The sequence below is a fragment of the Pleurodeles waltl genome, chromosome 10 (assembly GCF_031143425.1).
Source record: "Pleurodeles waltl isolate 20211129_DDA chromosome 10, aPleWal1.hap1.20221129, whole genome shotgun sequence".
NCBI classification, from domain to species: domain Eukaryota; kingdom Metazoa; phylum Chordata; class Amphibia; order Caudata; family Salamandridae; genus Pleurodeles; species Pleurodeles waltl.
This window is the reverse complement of record NC_090449.1, coordinates 863,471,896-863,494,527: the sequence shown is the minus strand read 5'-3', so window position 1 is coordinate 863,494,527 and position 22,632 is coordinate 863,471,896.

The window sequence follows — 22,632 nt, the reverse complement described above, 5'->3', positions numbered from 1 at the left end:
GGGGTGCTGGGGTCTGCTGCTTCTTGGGAACTGGAGGGGAGGAAGGGGATCATGTGGGGAGTAAGAAAAGAATAGGGGGACAAGCGGGGGAAGGAGAGGGAGACAGGACAGGAAACAAAGGCGGGGGAACCCTGGAGTGGGTCGAGAAATGTCTAGCTGCGGGTCTAAACTAGCGTCACTCATGCAACGGAGGTCTCCCTCTGCAAGTTGGGAGTGGAAGGGGATGGCAAGCAGTATGCACAGGAGGAAGGAAATGCATAACAGGAACAGGAATGGAGTTGGGAAGGCAGCATAGTGGTCAGCATGTTTCTAAGAGCAATGGATAGGAACAGGTGGCCACATTGGACAGATGCACAGATATACAAATATATACTCCTACCCAGACACTGACATGTATACCGGCACAGCGGGTGGGAAGGAAGGCCTCCTTGCACTCACAGATATGAAAATGGGGAGGAGGAAAGGCAGAGAAGAGGACGCACTGTGTGGTCGCAGCAGGAGACTCGGGATCAGTGTGGAGGGAGGGAGGGTGCGATGTGCCTCTGGTGGGGGGAGGTGGGTGAGCGAGGGAGGATGGGAGCGAAGGGGTGAAGTGTGCGGGCAATACTTAGTGCAAACTCAGGCAAAGCATGCCCGTGTGTATAAAGTGGCAGTGATTGGTGGGTTGCAGGGCGAGGGGTGGTACAACTTGTGTTGCCATCATGCCTAGCACGTGTGGAGTGTCTGTGGATCGGGGGGGCAATTGGCTGTATGCCATTTTTGGAGGCTGGGCATCCTGAGGAGTTGGGGATTCTAGGGCAATCCTGGGGGGCCATGGGTGGCGCCTGGACGCTGCAGCGGATCGGATCAAGAGGCCAGGTGGAACAGCAAGAGGTAAGGAGAGGAGTGGAGCATGGTCACTGGGCGCTGGGTTATGTGGATGGTTGGCGTGAAATATGCAAGACCCCATGCATGAGGAGATGTGAAGCAGAGTGACCGACACCTATGGAGAGACAGCCCTTGCATTCGCCTCAGTCCAACATAGTGCAACCAAGGACAAGGCTCCATTGTGTGGAGGTAGAGGTTTGGGGGTGTGGTGGGCGGCTGAAGCATTTAAGGCCTGAATGGGCCGGACAGCCACAGGAGTCATTATGGGGCAAAACAGCACCAAAGCTCCTGGGGGAGGTGATGGTGGAGGGGAAGCATTCATCTCAGATGGGTGATGGTGGGTTGGGAGGCCCAGAGAGGGGCGGTAGCCAGGGACACCAGGGATATGAGAGGGCACTGTGACCAGGGGCAAACAGGGAGAACCGGTCCCTGTGATCATAGACGAGGAACGTGGCGGGGTGGTGGGATGGTGGGGGTAATCATCTGTTTGTGGGTTGGAAAATTTGCGACTCATCCTGAGGGGAGGGTGAAGGGACAGGCTCATATTAGGCATGAGGAGTGCGTACCCCTGATGTGAATGTGAGGGTACCTGTCGGGTCCACAGTGGTGAGGCAGCACCCATATTAATCCCACTGTGCATCAGGGCGCAGCATTACAGGTCTACACATCATTGCATATCTCAGGGCTACAAAAACCAGAAGTGTAACATGAAAATATAAAAAGCCATGCAGAATAAACTAACAAACCAGTCCATAACATGCATCTAAGTCAGAGGAGTCAACCGAGGGTGCTGTGGTTCTGACATGCCAAGGAGATGGGGACAGTGAGAAGGACCACCAACCCTACAGCCACTGCTATTCATAAGCCCCGGAGGGGCATGCAGAGGTGAGGTGGGCATGTGGAACCAGGTATCCCTGAGTGAGGGGGTGCGTGACTGGGCCTGGTCAGACAACAATAGTGCTGTGCATGCAGGAAACGTATACTCAGCCGGTCTCCTGGGAGGGTCACCACGATGATCCTCTTTCGGTCAACACAGCAGGGCAGACTTGTGCAGGTTGAGGAGGAACGAAGGTCAGATTCCTGAAGGAGAGTGTTTCAGCAGAGATGTGGATTTGTCTCTTTTCTGGTCCTGTGTGATAGTTGCTACCGCCTGAAAAGCTGTTTCTCTGCCTTCCTGAGACCTATGGATTCTGTCTATGTTACTGCCCCATTTCTGATGGCCACCCTTTGCCCAACGATCTTCGGAGGCAGAGGTGTCCCTGTGAGTGTGGATCAGCCTTAGCATCCGATGAGGAATGGTCCATCAGCTGGGAGAGGAGGTCATCCAGGAAGTGGCGCAATTCGAGGGGATCAAAAAAGTCTCTGGGGCTACCATCCTTTGTGATCCACATTCCAGCAATCTGAAAGAGACTGAACTTTGTGCCGAGTTGTCAGATCTGTGGGCGTAGGTACAGGAAGGCTTTCCACTTCTCACTGGTGTCTCGAGAAAAATCAGGAGCTATACGCAGTCCATGAGCCTCGTAGTTGTATGGGCCGTGGGAGCGGGCAGCAGTTAACAGTTGGTGCACCTGTTCATGCCAAAGGACGCAAGCTATTGTTGGACGTGATCTTCCCTTAGGATCCTTGAGGTGAGGGCTCATCCTGTGAGCCTGCTGGAGCTTCAATGGGGGAGAGAAGGTAAGACCAGTAAGGGCAGGTATGGTAGCCTTGAGAAAGGTACTGGCATCTGTGCCTTCCACCCGTTTAGGGATCCCAAAGAAGTGAACATTGTCCCTGCAGCTTCTTTCTTCGAGGTCCGTGAGTTTGTCTCCCAAGTATTACAGTTCATGGTCCCTATCCAATGGCTGTTTGAGTTTGTCCTCCACCAAGGAGAGGTGGTGGACCACTGCCGTCACCTTGTCCTGAAATACAGCTATGTCTGCGGGAATGGAACAGGGCTCCACTGCCAGCTCTGAGATTGCGGTATCCATGCCTTCCAGTCGTTTGCCCATCGTTGTGATTTACTGCAAGATACAGTCCATCATGGAGTCTATCTGGGTCCTGTGTGGGCGTCCGGTGCATCTGAGACAGGTGGCGTCTGCTGGGGGGGTCCTGAGTGCTGATGGGCAAGGGCCTCAGAAAATAGCAACTGGCGAGCAGATTTGCCATTCAGCTTGACAGAAGGTATTGCGAGTCTGGGTCCTCACTACTTACAGGGATATGTATAAGTCTGTGGAGGCTCCGGCCTGTCGGCCTTGGACCAGTAGATGGTATTGCAGGAGAAGCACCCGTAAATGGGACTGTAGGGGTGTACCCCAGTGATCCAGAGGTGATGAAGAGCTCCCAGGGGGTGGATGTACCATTGTCAAGGTCGCTAGTCTAAGTGCCCGGTTCCCCTGAGGGCGCTGTGAGATGGCAGGGGTCAGGTCAGCACCTGTAGTGGATCAGGGAGGCCCAGATAGGGTGGTGGTGGTATCCTGTGCCCGGCAGGTCCCAGGGAGGTGCCTGGAGGACCGGCCTTGGGTGCACTCAAGATGGAGGGCTATATGTTCTGCAGTGCGAGGGGTAGTGCCCCTAAATAAGCGCTGTATTCTGTCTTGGTCCTGCAGCCCTGGGTCACTGATAGGAAGAGGCGTGTGGTAGATGGGGTCAATCCCATAGGGATAATCAAGAAGGAGGGTGAATCGTGCTGCATCCTCTGTCAAAGCCAAGATGGAGAGGGCACCGCCTAATGGGCTCTCCAGTTGTCTAAGGGCCCTCGGAGCTCTGCTAGGACGGCTTCTGGAGAGGACCTGTTCAGAGTCTGTGGCATGGCCCAGGTGATATACAGGAACCATCACCCTGCCGTGAAGAGCCTGGGCACACCAGAGCGGTCCCTCACAGGCCAGTCCTCTACATCTCACTGGTGGCCCACATTAACTCTGGTGGCGGGCCCACCATGCAGATGTGGCTCTCCTATGCCAGATGAGTCCTTGTGTCCTCTCAGGCAGTTGTTGCTGGGTGGGGGTCACAAATAGTGCCTCGCCAGGCTCTCCCAGTCGATGTGGGATCCAGAGAATATGTAAAGGCCCCAAGAGCAAGTTGCTCACCACTCGCCATTCCAGGGGGCAAGCGGTAGTCGGCTGCTCTCGTCCACAACGTGGGGCCAGGGTCTGTGTCGCAGGGTCAGCAGGGTCAGCAGGTGACGTGATGTGGAGAAAGGTGGTGGGGGGAGGCAGGACTCCCCTCCATTGCTCCTGCCGTGCCAATCTGGTCGAATTTGTGAGGGAGCCAGGGCTCCGTGGGCCACCACTGCAACAGTAGAGCCGACCGCTCGTGCACGTCGGGCCGGGTGGCCTCTAATTTTAGCCTGTGGCTTCACAGGCCCAGGCCAGGGGCATCGGCCGCTCAACCCAGGTAGCGCCGTTTTCTGTCCCTTCCGGCCTGGATATGCGGCCAGTGGTATGATGGTGCCGCTGGTATGGGGGATTTTGCTGAGGACAATCCGTGCATCCCCCCTGCTTCTTGGGCTCCGCCGCCGACTCCTTTTACCTGCCAGTGCGTGGAGCTCTCATAGTAGGTGGCCATCGCTGTTGTGGCCAGACCACACCCTCTCTCCCCTCCATTCTAGAATCCCCATGTCCCTATTTACTACGACGCAAGTGTGATGCAAATACCTTAGATACCACATCTCCTCTCTTTGAACAAACTATTTAAATATAACATAGTTAAATTTACAATCAGATACTCATACACCACTATTCAAAATGCTTTACAGTCACTATCCTTAACATATATAAGGTGATGCTAATCACCATAACAAGTACATACAATAAATTATTAAGGTGCATACATATAGGTGTTCAACTTTGGTGCACACAAGCTAATTTCAGAATGGATGGAAATTCCAAATTTACTACACTGTGATGTACACATAACCATTCAATCCATTTCAAAATCATTGAATTTAGTGGGGAACACTACAGACCTGCCAGTAGAGGTAGACCTGCTAGATCTGAGACATTAGTGTTATGAATTGGGGACACCTTCATTCTCTGTTGACCTGCATCTTAAATCATTCCCATCATAATCATTTGCACCGTTAATATTGGATGCCTTTGGTGTATTTATACATTCATTGTTATTATTAATGCAATTTGTAATGCACGTAGTTACCTCAAAAGGTTTCCTGGCCCAGACTGCATAGCAAGGGTGGAAAGAGGTTACAGCTTAAAAAGCCAAGTCTTCAGACCTTTACAAAAATCAAGCAGTGGTGTACAAGCTCTAAACTACTCAGGGAGAGAGTCCCATAATTTTGGGCGCAGGTAGGAGAAGGAGCACCTTTACATGCGCATGCAGAGGAAGCTGGGTACTGAAAAAAAGAGTGCAAGAGGAGGATCTCAATAGCCGAGTGGGTGGTTGTACTTGGACTCAATGCTGCCGGCTAAGACTTTCCTCTTTGTCTCTCTGTAGCCAGTGGTAGAGGTTGAGGGAGGTCTTGAAGGTGGTTCTGTCTGAGGTGTCCTTGCTTGTGCACCATCTTCTTTTCAGTTGCTGCAGTGGTGTTTTGCTGTTCTCTGTTCCTTGGTGTATCATCTTGCCTGCTTGGTGGATCTTCTGTGTCTGCTGCAAAGGGCGATGATGTCGGTGCAGTTGGTGATCCAGGAGTTGAAGTTTTCAACAGCTTGGTTCAGGTTTAATGCAGTGTTAGAGCATGATGTGTTGAGGGTGTTGGACCATTGCCTCTCTGATATTTTGATCCAGCTGTGGTAGGGGGTGCTGGGTGCCTGGGCGGCCGAGGTTCTGGGGCTGGAGATGTTGAAGTGTACAATGGAGTGGTCAGTCCAGGTGAGTTTGGTGGCATGGCTCTACTTGATCCTGTTTCTGGAAGTGAAGATGGGGTCCAGCGGTGTCCTGGTTTGTGGGTGGGATCCGTAACAAGTTTAGTGAGTCTGATGTTATTCATGCTGTCAAGAAGGCTGGTGGTGTTGTTGAGGTTATCAAGGTGGAAATTCAGATCTCCGAGGAAGATGTAGTCTTTGGAGTCAATAGCCAGAGGGGCGATGAAGTCTGGGATGATGGTGCAGAAGTTGGGGCATGGTCCAGGTGATCTGTAGGTGAGGTCGCCTCTGATGGTGCATTTTCTGTTTGTTTGCAATTAGACGTGGAAGTGTTCCATGGTCTGGATTGTGTCTTCTGTCTCAGTGGTGCAGTGGATGTTTTCTTGGTGGATGAAGGCGATCCCTCCTCTGGATTTGTTGGTGCGGTCTAAGTGTGTGATCTTATATCCATTGAGTGTTCCTGTGGCAATGTCTAAAGTGGACAAAGGTTTGAGCCAGGTCTCAATGAGGAAGACAACGTCAGGATGAGGTTGGTGATGAGGTCCCATATCTCGGTGGCATGTTTGCAAAGCAAGCGTGTGTTGAGGAGGAGGCAGACAAGTTGTTGTGAAGTAGGTACATTGTGTTGGTTGGTTCATGTGGTGGTGGATAGATGTTGGTGGATATTGGAAGTGGGGTTTTTGCTTGGCTAGGGTATGCACCTAAGCCAGGCAGAACCCACCACTCTAGTCAGGGCAAGTAAGACACACGCTAAAGATAACCTGTGCTCACCCTCTGGTAGCTTGGCGCAGAGCAAGCAGGCTTATCTTCTGTGGTTAAGCGTAAAGTATTTGTGCAACACACTCACAGCACCATAGTAAACACACCATAAAAGGACTCTACACAAGGTTAAAAAAATAGTGATTTTTTTATATAGGTGACAAAGATCCAATAAATAGATTAGAAATTATACTGTAGAATACATGTGGTCAAAACAGTATAAGGCTCAGGCAAGGAATACAAGTTCATGACGAGTCAATGCAGGGGTTAAAATATAGTTGCACAACAAGAAGTAATTCAGGCCCTCTTTATAACAATGGTGGTAAAAAACGCCTACCGGTATTTTGTCAGCCGTCACCGTGGCTACCATCCGCCCATCATAATATGATCACTGCCGGACTTCCGCCACAAGAATGGCAGAAACCTGGCAGTGATCGTACTGGCAGGCGGTGGTAAGCTGGTGCTGCTACCACCAGCAACGCCACACCAGTTGAACGTCACCAGACGTATCATGACCTGTAATACGGCTTAGCGGTGTTCTGCTGGGGGGGGTGCAACCAGCGGTAGCAGCGCCCCTTCCCGTTCCCTGCCGGAAGACCTCCTCAATCAAGGTAAGTTGGGCTTCCGACAGGGGAGGAGGTGGGAGGTTGGGAGGTTGGGGGTGTTGTGTTTGCATGTTTGAGTGTGTGTATGAATGTGTGAGTGTGTGTGTGTGTGAATGCATCTGTGCGTGTTGTGTTGTTTGCATGGTTTTATGCATGTGAGTGAATACATGTAAGAATGGTGAAGTGAGTGCGTGTCTGCATGTCAGTGTGATCGTTGTAAGAATATGTGCAAGCATGTCTGGAAGTATGCGTGTATGAATGCGTGTATTCCAGTTTGAGTGATTGTGTGTATGCATGGTGCGTGTCTGCAGGTGTGTGCATGTATCAGGGTGAGTGTGAGGATCGGAGAGGGTAGGGGTGTGTGTGAGGATCGAAGGGGTGAGGGGTGAGTATGAGGATCGGAGGAGGTGAGGGTGTGTCAGGTGTCTGTTGGGGGGATGGGGGAGCCACCTACCGGTGACAAGGAAGGGATTCCTGTCACCGGTAGGGCCTACCACCATGGTTTTCGTGGCATTGCTAACTCCACGAAAACCATGGTGGTAGGCAGGCTTATAATGCCGCCGGCGGTACTATGCTGGCCGCCGGGCTGGAAATTGACATAATATGACGGTATGTACTGCCACATTTCGACTCACCCCCGGGGTCATAATGACACCCTCAGTGTCCCCGAGTGTGCGGGGTTCGTATTAAAGCCTTTACGGTAATGCCAGCAGATGCACAGTGAGTTATGGTTATCTAAGCAGGACCGTAAATGGTAGTTTCAGGTTGGGCCTCATAGGGGGGACTTATCAGGTGGAATGTGTTAATGCTTCCCCACCAGCGAGGAGTGTTGGATAACCAATCTGGGACCGCTCACATCCACCCCCCTTCCACAGTCACAAGCAGTGCGACCGGCAACTAACAAGGCGGTGTTACCAGTGCATGGGACGTTGGTGGCCTCTCACATGGGGTCCGCATTACTGGCTAGGTGACCACCCTTCATTGCAGCAGGAGGGGCTGGGGGCGCGAGCATCATGCAGAGCATCGCACTGCTAGTGCGGGCTGGCACGGCTCATCTGTTGAAGTGTGCAGCAGCCTATTGCTCCTTTTAAGATGATTCACGAAGTCCTCACACACCGTCACTGCTTAACCAGGGCACGGGATTCACCCCTGTGGTCTCTGCTACTGCACTCTCATGGTGCACCGTCCTCGGTGCTTGGCCGGCGCTGCAAGCGCAGGCAGAGACACAGGCCTCCTGGTGATGAGGTCAGTGTTGTTCCTGAGACCTCAGGCAAGGACAGGGGCTAGCTGACAAACCCCAGGAGTCACTCTGGAGTGAGCTTGATTGTTCCTTGTGCTGGGGAGAGGCCAGCAGGGCGGCTCACGAAGCAGGGCAACAGTTCCTAGGAACAGTCATTCAAAGCAAAGTGGCAATCCTTCTGGGGCAGCAGCCTTTACTCTAGCAGAGTTTCTTCTTCATCAACTAGTGTACTCTCTTAGTGGGTCAAGAAGCACAGTACTTATACTTGAAAGTGCCGTTGATGTGGGAAGGACTACAAAGGATTTCTGTGAAGTGCACAGGTTCCCCTTTGAGCTCAGTCTCGGCTCCAGACTATCAGTAGAGGGGTAATCAGCCCCTTTGTGTGGGCTCTGGTCACTACCCTTTGAGATGTGAATGTGAGCCCTTCCCAGCCTCCTCCCTAGGAGGCCCCATCAGTATGCAGATGATTGCAGATGGTGCTGAGTATCCTGTGTTGTGGGTGTCTGAAGAGAATGCACAAGGGTAACTGTCGCCCAACCCCCGCCAGAAGTGTATTGGAGATAGGCTGTAGACACACAGGGCAGAAAGTGCAGTTTATAAAAGTGGCATTTCTAAAATAGTAGTAATAATAAATCTGAATCTACCAGTAAAGAGGATTTATTATTACCATCCCAATTGTACTAAACATGATGCAGCTACTCCTCTCAGATAAGGAATTACAACATATAGATATAAGGAATTCCCAATGCTGGCCTATGAGAGCAATAGGCCTCACAGTAATGAAAAATGGCTTTAGAAGGTTTTCGTTACTAGGACATGAAAAACTTAAAGGTACATGTCCTGTCTTTTGCTTACTTGGCACCCGGTCCTATGGGCTATCTAGGGCCTACCTTAGGAGCGATGTATATGTAAGATAAGGGGAATTCTGGGTTTGGCAAGAGGTTTTAGATGCCAAGTCAGTTAGCAGTGAGACTGCACACACAGGCTCTGCAGTGGCAGACCTGAGACATCTTTACAGAGCTACTTAAGTGGGTGGCACAATCAGTGCTGCAAGCCCACTAGTAGCATTTAATTTACAGGCCATGGATATATGGTTCACCACTTTACAAGGAACTTACTGTTAAATTAAATATGCTAGTTGTGGATACCATGTTTAGGGGAGAAGTACAAACACTTAATCACTGTTTAGCGGTGGTAAAGTGCTCAGAGTCCTAAGGCCAATAAAAAGATACAGCAACAAAACAGGAGGTATAAAGGCAAAAAGTCTGGGGTAAGACCACCCTAAGGATGCCAGGTCTATCATGTGTACCCCCGGTTGAAAGTGGGGTGAGCTACCCAACGTCTAGGTTGTTTTCCTCACTAAGGCGGAAGAACCTGGATAGATCGTGGCCTACCCAAGGTCTCTGTTCCACCCTGAAGTCCATACCCTGTAGGGAAATGGACCACCTCAACAGTTTTTAATTTTCACCCCTCATTTACATTAGCCACTTAAAGGGCCTGTGGTCAGTCTGAATCGGGAAGTAAGTGCCAAACAGGTATGGCCTCAACTTCTTCAGAGCCCAAACCACAACAAAAGCATCTCTTTCTGTTGCACTCCACTTCTGTTCCCAGGGGAGTAACCTCCTAGAGATGAAGGCTACAGGTTGATCCAGGTCTTCTTCATTGAGCTGTGACAATACAGCCCCTATGCCATGCTCTGAGGCTTCAGTCTGTACAATTAATTCTTTAGAGACGTCAGAGGCCTTAAGCACAGGAGCTGTGCACATGCTTGCTTCAGGGAGTCAAATGTCTTTTAGCATGCCTCTGTCCAAATCACTTTCCTGGTCTGCTTCTTAGCAGTCAGTCAGTCAAGGGGCAACAAAGGTGCCATATCCCTTGACAAACCTCCTATTGTACCCAGTGAGGCCCAAGATGGCTGTGACCTCAGTCTGGGTCTTGGGGGGCTCCCAGGTCATAATAGTCTCAATCGTGGCCTGGAGGGGCTGCACCTTACCCCTGCTCATCAGCTATCTGAAGTACACCACTGACTCCTGCCCTATCTGGCACTTACTGGCCTTGAAAGTCATTCCTGCCTGTTGCAGGGGCTGAAGCACTTCCCTGATGTGGTAGAGGTTGTCCTGACAGCTGCTACTGAAGACAGCTATGTCATCCAGGTACGCAGCAGAGAAGGCCTCCAACCTAGTGAGTACCTGGTTTGCCAGCCTCTGAAAAGTGACAGGTGCATTCTTTAGACCAAAGGGCATCACCCGGAATTGGTAGTGGCCCTCTGGGGTGGAAAAGGCTGACATCTCCTTGGCTATGTCAGTTAAGGCGATCTACCAATACTTGGCAGCCCCTAACCAATCAATCAGCTTGTCCACCCGTGGAATGGGATGAGCATCAGTCTTAGTTACAGAACTGAGCCCTCTGTAGTCCACACAGAATCTTAGTTCAGGTGTGGTGCCCGGTGGGGCAGATTTTGGTACCAGAACCACAGGACTGGGCCAGGGGCTACTGGAGGGTTCCATCACCCCCAAATCCAACACCTTAGCAACCTCGCTCTTGATGCTGGCCCTCACCTTATCCGACAACCTATAAGACTTGTGCTTGACAGGGAGGTTGTCTCCTGTGTCCACAGCGTGGTTTCACAGGTGGGTGATACTAGGAATAAGGGAGAAAAGAGAGGAGAACTCTTTCAATACTTGGCAGCAGTCCCTCTGGTGTTCAGGAGTCAAGGTGAGGGAGATGTTCACCCCTTCCACAGACCCCTATTTCTCCTTGGAGGCTGAGAGGTCAGGCATAGATTCACTCTCTTTCTCATCATGTCCATGAGTCAAAAGCAACAAGGTGACCTTAGACCTCTCAAAATGGGATTTGAGGTGATTGATACAAAGCATCCTACAGGGTTGTCTAGGGGTCTTAAGGTCCACCACATAGGTAACCTTACCCTTCTTCTCAACCACCTCATAGGGCCCAGTCCAGTGGTCCTGGAGGGCCCAGGGCTCCACAGGTTCCATCACCCACACGTTCTGCCCAGGCTGAAATTCCACAGTGGTAGAGTTTTGGTCGTACCACTTCTTCATTACAGCTTGGTTGGCTTCTAAGTTGTCAGAAGCTTGTTTCCACAACTTAGCCATTCGACTACAGAAGGTCAGCATGTAGTTTACTACATCCTGGGGGACCTTCTTGGGAGCGTGATTCCAACCCTCCCTCAACAAGCTAAGAGGTACCCTGATAGGGTGCCCATACAGAAGCTAGAAGGGGCTGAATCTGACTTCCTTCTGTGGTACCTCCCTGTAGGCAAACCGCAAACAGGGCAAGAGTATATCCCACTTTCTCCTCAGGCCCTCAGGCAGACTGCTGATAATGCCTTTGAGGATCTTGTTAAATCTCTCAACAAGGCCATTGGTTTACTGGTAATGGGTGGAGAAATTTAGGTTACCCCACACTATTTTGACATGGACTGCATATAAGCAGACATGAAGTTGGTGCTCCTCTCAAACACCACTTCCTTGGAGAAACCCACTCGGGTAATAATGCCCACAAGGGCTCTTGCCACTACAGGTGCAATGGTGGGCCTCAGAGGTATGGCCTTTGGGTACCGTGTGGCATGATCCACCAGAACCAGGATGAACCTGTGACCAGAAGTGGTCTGGGGATCCATAGGTCCAACAATGTTGATACCCAAAGGGGTCTCCCTGAATGCCAGTTTTAAGTTAATCCAGTTTCAATTTCCGTATTCGATGGATCTCAAGCCTCCTTATTGGTCCGACCTCTTGGAACCATGGGGGTCATTACAACATTGGCTGTAAAAGGCGCTTACCGCCGTGCAGAAGACCGCCAACACACCGCCGTGGCAGCGGAAATCCGCCACAGCTATTATGACCCACATCCCGAATTCCGACAAAATTCAGACACCCACACAAGTCCGCCACACCAAAAGTCAGTGATAAACTGGCGAAAACAAAACCTCCACCGCCACGCCAACAGAAATACGCCCATGCTATCACGACCCACGAATCCACGCGGCGGTCTTTCAACCGCGGTATTCCATTGGCGGTACACACCGCCACGCTCAAAATACAGACACATCTCCAAAACACCACCACATTGGACAATTCGAAAGACACACACCTGATACACATACACACACCACTCCCACACACCCAATACAATATAAAACACACACCCACATCACCCACAAACCCATACAACAACAAAATCTGAAAGAAGGCCAGAGAGAGACACCACCATCCACAAACTAGCAGCCACAGGCACTCAACACCATCACCCACACTACTTCCACGCACAAAACACCACACACCACTACATATCACCACACTTATCACAACATACACCACCCCACACATCACCTACACCACCCCATGGCACGGCAAAGACACCCCAGGTTCTCGGAGGAGGAGCTCAGGGTCATGGTGGAGGAAATCGTACGGCTAGAGCCACAGCTATTTGGCTCACAGGTGCAGCACACCTCCATTGCTAGGAAGATGGAGCTATGCAGAAGAATAGTCAACAGGGCCAACGCAGTGGGACAGCACCCAAGAAATAGGGACGACATCAGGAAGAGGTGGAACGACCTACGGGGGAAGGTGCGTTCCGTGGTCTCCAGACACAACATCGCGGTACAGCGGACTGGCGGCGGACCCCTACTTCCTCCCCCACAACTAACAACATTGGAGGAGCAGGTCTTGACAATAATGCATCCTGAGGGCCTCGCAGAAGTCAGTGGAGGAATGGACTCTGGTAAGTCAAATCTTAACTATCATATCCCCCACCCTACCTGCATGCTATCACAGACCCCCACCCTCGCCCCCACCCCTATCACTCCAACTCCTCACAAATGTACCAATATCACAAATCACCCATCCCAACACCAAGCCCTGCATGCAAAAACAAAGCATGGACACCCATCACTAAACCATGCCAACTGCACATACCCATAACACCCCCCTCAACTATCATCACACAAGCCCACACACAGGAATGCCAGCACTGGGGTACACAGTCACCCACACATTGCACACCATGAAACACACAGATGCAATAATCATGCCTTTCCACCCCTGCTGGACCACTACCCAGCGTCACCAGACAGGAGGGACCAGACATCTCCACCCCACCCACAGAAGAGGCCCACAGTGATGACAGCAGCTCTGTCCAACTGGACCAAGATGACCAGCCCGGCCCATCGTGGGCCTCGGGACAGTCGGTTCCCCTCACACAGGCACAGCCCACCACAGACCTTCCACCCTCTGGTAACACCAGCACAGCACCCACCCAGCGGGCCCATACCTCCGTCCCCAGGACACGTCAGTCAGCTGTGTGTCCACCACTACAGGGAACCCAGGATGACCCGCCACCCCAACAACAACAGGGACCTGGGGGCAGTGGCAGTGGGCACACGGTCCAGGGGACGGAGGCACAGGAACACAGGGGAACTGGGAGGGCTTCCGTGCGACAGGGGGCAGACAGGCCAAGGGACCTCACTCTCCACGAGGCCTTCTCCTCCATCATGGGAGCATACCACCACTCCCAGGAGACGATGGCAACGGTACTGGCCAAGTTTCAGGAGACCCAGCGCCTGCAGGAGGAACAGTATATGGGCTTCAGGGAGGAACTCAGAACCATCAGCACCGCCCTGGGCACCATCGTAGGGGTGCTGAAGGAGATACTGAACACCAGGACGGACACTGTGGCACTCCAAGGGGCCCCTGACACTAGCCAGGACGATGAACTGCCCACCACCTCCGCCGGCGCTAGTAGACAGGAGGCACCGCCACAGGACCACCACACCAGCACCCCACCCCCTGCAGACGGAGAACCACCCCGCAAGCGGTCCCTGAGAACCAGGAACAAGACAGAGCACGATGGCAAGACCCCCGCCAAGAAATAAGACCACCCTGATTGTCATCCTACTGTCCCACTTTGTAACCCTGTCCATATTGGAACTGCCCCAGCTCCACTTCCTATGCCCATATGGGCAATGCACCTGTGAGACTCATAGACTGGACTCTGCCATGGACAGTCCTTCACCATCACCCCTCACCATTTTACAACCCCCTCCAATATTTAGCACTTAAATAAACACCCTTGAAGCACAAAACAACTTGGAGTCAGTCTGTGATTTAGAAAATGTATTATAGCAATGACAGTGAAAAATGCGTTCTCAAATGTAATGTCATCATACCTATTTCACACATCTCAAGTCCATGAGGAATCTAAGCAGATGACACACATTGGAAACCACACCTGTGAAACCGTAATGGAAATGTACAACTCAGTTACCATATACTGGTTGAAATCGACAGACAGGATAGAGGTAGAAGTGTGAAAGTACCTGTAGTAGGCAGGAATGTATTCTCACCTGTGTGTCACTGGAAATATTGCTGGATAACTGAGTCGCTGTTGTCAATATCTTCTTCCTCTGCTTCCTCCTCATCACTGTCCACAGGCTCCACAGCTGCCACAACACCGTCATCTGGACCATCCTCCTGCAGAAAAGGCACCTGGCTTCGCAAAGCCAAATTGTGAAGCATACAGCAGGCCACGATGATCTGGCACACCTTCCTTGGTGAGTAGAATAGGGATCCACCTGTCATATGGAGGCACCTAAACCTGGCCTTCAGGAGGCCGAAGGTGCGTTCGATCACCCTCCCAGTCCGCCCGTGGGCCTCATTGTAGCGTTCCTCTGCCCTGGTCCTGGGATTCCTCACTGGGGTCAGTAGCCATGACAGGTTTGGGTAACCAGAGTCCTCTAATAGCCACACCCGGTGCCTCTGGAGTTGACCCATCACATAAGGGAAGCTGCTATTCCGCAGGATGTAGGCGCCATGCACTGAGCCAGGGAACATAGCATTTACCTGGGAGATGTACTGGTCTGCCAAACATACCATCTGTACATTCATGGAATGATAACTCTTCTGGTTCCTGTACACCTGTTCACTCCTGTGGGGGGGAGGGGCAGAGCTACATGGGTGCCATCAATGGCACCTATGATTTTAGGGATATGTCCAAGGGCATAGAAGTCACCTTTCACTGTAGGCCAATCCTCCACCTGAGGGAAAACGATGTAGCTCCGCATGTGTTTCAGCAGGCAGACAACACTCTGGACAGCAAGTTTGAAAACATAGGCTGGGACATCCCTGATGCCATGGCCACTTTTGTTTGAAATGACCCACTTGCAAGGAAATGGAGCACTGATAGCACCTGCACTTGAGGGGGGATTCCTGTGGGATGGCGGATTGCTGACATCAGGCCAGCTCCAACTGGGTACACAGTTCCTGGATTGTGGCACGGTCAAACCTGTAGGTGATGATTAAATGTCGCTCCTCCATTGTCAACAGGTCCACCAGCGGTCGGTACACCGGAGGATTCCGCCATCTCCTCACATGTCCCAGCGGACGGTGCTTAGGAAGGACAACAGCGACCACAGAGTCAAACAACTCAGAGGTATGTACCCACAGTCTACACAGAACACAAAACATAATCCAAAAAGTTGCCTGCATGTGTGTTGAGTCTAGGCCTAGGTATGTGTGACGCATTTGAAAATGAAGCCATGTGGGCCCCTGAAATGGCGGCTGCCTGACCTCTAAAGTGGGACAATGGGATGTGAGGTAATTGCGCCGGCGTTGTACACCGTCGCGGTAGGCGGTCGAAGACTGCGGTGCAATGCTGCATTGGTTATCATTGGACCCTATGGGTCCCAGGAGCCAATGACTAAGTGCGCCGGCGGTGATGCTACGCACCGCCGCGGACGTGACCGCCATTTTCTATCTGTTCAATCACTCGATAACTGATCTTCGACAGGAGAGGACCTACACTGCAAGTGCTGCTGTGACCTCGGTCTGGAAGAGACAATGGCTTGTGCGTCTGGGGAAAGGGCCCCTGCCTTCACTGCACAGGAGTTGGAGAAGCTCGTGGACGGGGTCCTCCCCTAGTACATGCTACTCTACGGTCCTCCAGACCAACAGGTAAGTACACAGGGACCAAGTTGTATGGGCTATGCCGGAGTGGAGAGGGCTGGTTGTAAGAAGGAAGGGGCCACGGTTCTGCGTGCATGATTGACTGTGAATGCATGTGCCACATGGGAAGGGTAGGGATGTTGGCCACTCACTTCGACGGTCCAGTTGCTAATGACTTCTCTTCTTCCCCTGTACATTTCATTTAGGTCAGCGACTACCAGAAGAAGGATATTTGGCGTGCCATCGCCAAGGACGTCCGGACCCTGTGGGTCCACCACAGATGGAGCACCCACTGCTGGAAAAGATGGGAGGACATTCGCCGCTGGAGCAAGAAGACGGCGGAGGCTCAACTGGGGATGGCCTCCCAACGTGGGAGGGGGGCCCGTCGCACCATGACCCCCCTGATGTTCCAGATCCTGGCGGTGGCCTACCTGGAGTTGGATGGGCGCTTGAGGGCATCACAGCAGACACAAGGGGGTGAGTACAACATCATTCTGTGGACTTTGCATGCAGTGAAGGTGTCTGGGTGGGGGAGGAGGGCTGTGGGTTCCCCTAGGCCAGGGCGAGTTCCGTAGGCTAGGCCCCTCCGTAATGCAAGCCATGTGGCACTCCACCCCACCTCTGTAGAGTGCCAAGTACAGGTATACATGCCCCTGTGTCATCTATGTGTGCAGATGTCGACCATAGCCATGTAGGCCACACCCCAGGAACTGCAACCGTAGAGCCCAACAGCGCGGTGTAGTGCAGGGGGCTGCTGTGTCTGTATTGTCCGCCAACGGTAGCGGTAAGCCATGCACTCAACCTGTCTTTCTTCTGTCGTCGCCCCCCTTTTTGTGGTCTCCCTGTTCTTGTGTGCATCAGCATCATCAGGCGGAGGTACAGTGGCACCGGAGCACGAGGGAGCTGTATCCCACATGGCCATGGAGGGCCACACCACAGACTCAGAATACACCAGTGGGACAGAGAGCGAGGGGAGCTTCACGTCGGTCACAGGATCTGCAACCAGCGACACGGACTCGTCCTCCGATGGGAGCTCCCTTGTGGTGGAGGCAAAATCTGTGCCCCCCACTTCTACAGGTACAGCCGCCACCCCCCCTACCAGCACCGCCCTCTCAGCAGCCCCTCAGCCTTCGCCCCGTGCCCGCTCACCCAGGAGGGTGGGCATCACCTTTGCCCCAGGCACCTCAGCCCCTGCCCCTGTCACCTCTGCTGCCCTCAGTGAGGAGGCCATTGACCTCCTCAGGTCACTCACTGTTGGGCAGTCTACCATTTTGAATGCCATCCAGGGTGTAGAAAGGGAGTTGCAACACACAAATGCATTCCTGGAGGGCATTCATTCTGGTCAGGCTGCCCTTCATCGAACCCTGCAAACTCTGGCCTCAGCACTGATGGCAGCCATTGTCCCTGTCTCTAGCCTCCCCCCTCCAACTTCCTCCACCCAGACCCAATCCCCTGTACCCCAGCCTATCCCAAGCACACTATCAGACCAGCATGCACACACCTCACCACACAAGGGAAGCTCAGGCAAACATAAGCACCACACATCCCACAGGCACTCACGCAAGCATCACACACATACAGACACACCAACATCCACTGCCTCCACTGTGTCCCCCTACTCATCGTCTCCCTCCTCCCTCCCAGTCTTGTCTACACTCTCACCTGCATGCACTACCATTACAGCCACTAGGTCCCGCACCAGCACACCCACTACCACACCCGCTCACGTACACTCACCACCCCCACTACTATTTACACGTCCCCTGTGTCCTCTCCCAGTGTGTCTGTGACACCCCCTCCCAAAGTACACAAACGCAGGCACACACCCACCCAACATACATCCACCTCACGACAGCCTCCAGCGCATGCACCTGCACCCAAAGCCACAAAAGTTACACCTCCTACAACCACCTCCTCTTCCTCCACTCCCAGACCCCCTCCAGCTACCCGTCCCAGTGTTCCTAAGAAACTTTTCCTGATCAAGCTTGACCTCTTTCCCACCCCCCGCTCCAATTCATAGGTCCCGTACTAGCACCTCAGCCAAAAAATCTCCGGGACCAGTGGTGCCTGTTGTTAGAGGTATGTGGAGTGCACCGGGCACCAGGGCAGCCAGTGTGACATGGAGCCACAGCACAGCCAGTCCCCCCCCTGTGAAGCACCAGAAGTTGGACAGTGCCCGGCGGGAGTGGAGGAAGACTCCAGCTAGCAAAGCCGCTCACAAGGGACCCGGGGGGAGTGTCCACTCAGCTGTGACTCCTCCCAAGGTGGGGAAGGGGCAGAAGAAATCGCCAAAGTCTGGGAGGAGCAGCACGGCGGAGAAGACCGCCATCATCCCCGCTGGCCAGGAGGCCACCGCCAGCCCATTCATCAGTGGCCAGGAGGCCACCGCCAGAGTCAGTGCCCAGGAGGGCAGCCCGATCATCAGTGGCCAGGAGGCCACCACCAGAGGCCACCGCCATAGTCAGTGCCCAGGAGGGCAGCCCAATCGTCACTGGCCAGGAGGCCACCTCCAGCCACAGCCCAGCTGCCCAGGAGGGCCCCGGCAGCCACAGCCCAGCTGCCCAATGAAGGACCGCCAGCCCCAGCCCAGCTGGGCAATGAAAGACCGCCATGGCAAGCACCGCTGAACAGGGCAAGCACCGCTGAACATGGCAAGGACCACTGAACAGGGCAAAGACCGCCATGGCAAGCACCGCTGAACAGGGCAAGCACCGCTGAACAGGGCAAGGACCGCCAACTCAAACACCGCTAGCCCATGAGCGGCAGGGGCAGTGACGCAACTGGGACCGTCACGGGGAGAGTGATGCACTCTGGGCACCAGTCCCCCTCCAGAACCAGTGGAGAAAGGCATCCACTACCTTTGTCCTTGGCAGGATGAAGCACTCTGGGCACCAGTCCCCCTCCAGAACCAGTGGAGAAAGGCATCCACTACCTCTGTCCTTGGCAGGATGAAGCGCTCTGGGCACCAGTCCCCCTCCAGAACCAGTGGAGAAAGGCATCCACTACCTCTGTCCTTGGCAGGATGAAGCGCTCTGGGCACCAGTCCCCCTCCAGAACCAGTGGAGAAAGGCATCCACTACCTCTGTCCTTGGTAGGATGAAGCGCTCTGGGCACCAGTCCCCCTCCAGAACCAGTGGAGAAAGGCATCCACTACCTCTGTCCTTGGCAGGATGAAGCACTCTGGGCACCAGTCCCCCTCCAGAACCAGTGGAGAAAGGCATCCACTACCTCTTACCTTGGCAGGATGAAGCACTCTGGGCACCAGTCCCCCTCCAGAACCAGTGGAGAAAGGCATCCACTACCTCTGTCCTTGGCAGGATGAAGCACTCTGGGCACCAGTCCCCCTCCAGAACCAGTGGAGAAAGGCATCCACTACCTCTGTCCTTGGCAGGATGAAGCACTCTGGGCACCAGTCCCCCTCCAGAACCAGTGGAGAAAGGCATCCACTACCTCTGTCCTTGGCAGGATGAAGCACTCTGGGCACCAGTCCCCCTCCAGAACCAGTGGAGAAAGGCATCCACTACCTCTGTCCTTGGCAGGATGAAGCACTCTGGACACCAGTCCCCCTCCAGAACTAGTGGAGACATGCATCCACTCAGTTTGTCCTGCACAGGATGAAGCACTCTGGGCACCAGTCCCCCTCCAGAACCAGTTGACAAAGGCATCCACTTGAGAGACTGTGGCTTTGCACTCCCCAGGATTGAACAGTGGGCAAACCACCCACTGTAGAGACTTGAGAGACTGTGGCTTTGCACTCCCCAGGATTAAACAGTGGGCAACCCACCCACTGTAGAGACTTGAGAGACTGTGGCTTTGCACTCCCCAGGATATGGCAGTGGGCAAACCACCCCACTGTAGAGACTTGAGAGACTGTGGCTTTGCACTCCCCAGGATACATCAATGGGCATGGAGTCCCCTCATCCGGCTGAGGTGCCCCCCTTCCCTTCCCCCTGAGGTGCCTGTTGTATTTCTATCTGATGCCCCAGCAGTGTTCTCTCCGTTTTGATCAGGTATCTTGTGTGGGCCTCACCCATGCATTTTGGGCCCAGTTGTCCACGGACAATGACTTGTGCATTACCTGCACTACTAATCGTGGTGTATATTTTGTTTAATGTGTATATATATATATATATATATATATATATGTATATATTTGGTTACTGTATTTTGATATATTACAATGGTTCCACTCATTTCCTTTTGTCTTTGCATTCTTCCGGGAGGGTTGGGGGTTGTTACTGTAATGTTTGGATATTCATTGGTGTGTGTGTTGTAGTGGGTGAGGGTCGGGGTGGGGGTGTTGCGTGTGTGTGTCCCTGTCTTTTGCCTCCCCCTCCCCCTCCCCTATGTCATAGATGCAGTACTCACCGTTGTCTTCGCCGCCGGCGTTGATGATTGTCGTACAGGAGCAGGAAGACTAGTGCAGGAAGGATATGGAGTTCAGGCTCCATGGTGTCGTCGTTCCTCGTGGAGTGTGTAGAGGTGAGCATTTTCCCTTTGAAATAGCTGTTTCCGACGTGTTTTTATCCGCGGTGAATCCGCCCTGGAAAAGGTGGCGGATTGGTAGGTTGTGATACTGTGGGCGGTACATTGTCTTCCGCCTGTCTGTTGGCGGTGACCGCCGCGCTGTTTGTTTGTGCCGCCGTGGCGGTCGGAGTGTTAAAGTGGCTGTCTTTGTTGCCGGTTTCCGCCACGTCATAATTCCAATTGTTTTACCGCCGGCCTGTTGGCGGTCTTACCGCCACTTTAACACCGTCCGCCAGGGTTGTAATGACCACCCATATTTCTTTACACCAATATCTTTATGTCAGTTACTAATGATTATTTGGAATAATCTGCAAAAAGTGCATATTGCTGGGAAACACTAAATGCGTACCCCCTAAACAGGTTGTTTGTTCAATAAAATAGGAATTATGTTCTCAAACAATGTCAAATAACATTGATTTTGTGGCTTGATAAAAATAGTTAATATCCTCTAGTGTCTGTCCAAACTATTTCTTAAACGTTTGGGTGACATATTGCAAACGGTTTATCTAAAATAATTTCTCTATCAACTGACAATGTCTATCTCAATAGAAATGTAATTCAAAGTTTAAAGTCTGGAAAGTTTACATTTATTTTTTAGAAGCTTTAAGTATTTAGCAATTAATAATTGTTAGAAATGGGGTTTATGGTTGGCTAGGGTCGGCACTTCAGCCCGACAGTAACCACCACTCTAGTCAGGGCAAGGGAGCTACATACCTAAGATAACCCCTTGCTCACCCCCTTGGTAGCTATGGCAATAGCAGTCAGGCTTATCCCATAGCCACTACTTGGCTGGAGACTTTACAACAAGCTATATAAAAATAAATTGTATTGCATGAACATAGACCAAAACGACATGAATCAATAATACTTTGCCAAATAGGCAACTGTCAAACCACCATAGTGCAAACGTAAGAGAAACATTTCTGTATTGCACATGTCATGAAGAAAACATCATAAGCAAGGCACTACTGTGCATATTTTACAGCCCTTGAAACAGTATCTGTGCTCTTGTCAGAAGAAACACAGCATACATCAATCCCAGAGCACTAAAATGCAGCATGTAATAAGGGAAAGCACACTTGTCACCAAAACAGTATAGGGATCAGCCCTCCTGGGCTCCTTTTACAGGTTATATGGTAGCTAGAAATCCACCACCCAAGGCACAGAGTCTCCTGTGCTCTTTCAACACAATGGTGATGAACACACACCTGGTCTAGTACAGGAGCTCCTGCGCTCCTAATATAGTAAGTATGGTATGTTCTTCACTTAAGTAAGCGACCCCGCTCCTCTCACAGGGGCTTCAACCACAGAGAATACCCCCTGGCCAGGGCTGTCCCTGGCAAGGGAATGACGGGGGAAAACCTCCCTTGGATTCCTGACATCCAATGGGCCGCTGCCTGCACCAGCGTGGGAGACCTCGCTGGGTCCCCCCTTCCACAGATAAACAGAAGAATCGATCCATGTGTCCCCACTCAGAGGGAATATAGTAAGGCCAGGCCTCCCGGCTCGTGGACTCATACACGGCCTGTCCTTAATTGGTTTACCCCCTGGAGAGGCGGAGGCTCTCCGCTGTACTGCCCACCGTTCCTCCTTGGTGCTGCCAGGGAAATCTGTCCATCTCCTCCTTTGGGCGGCTGGATTCCCCAGACAGGAGCTCCCAGGCCAGGCGATGAACTGGCTCTAAAGTGGATGCCTGCTTGTGGCCAGGGGCACAGACTACAGCATGCATCACCCACGCACCTGGACGCCGCAATTCTCCTCACTCTCCCCCAGACCCTGCCCAGAGAAAGGGAGGAGTCATGCTGCACCTCCCAAATGGGGGCAGGACGCTCCCCAAGCACTCTCTGGAGGTCCAGGGGGCAGCGCTCCCTGCG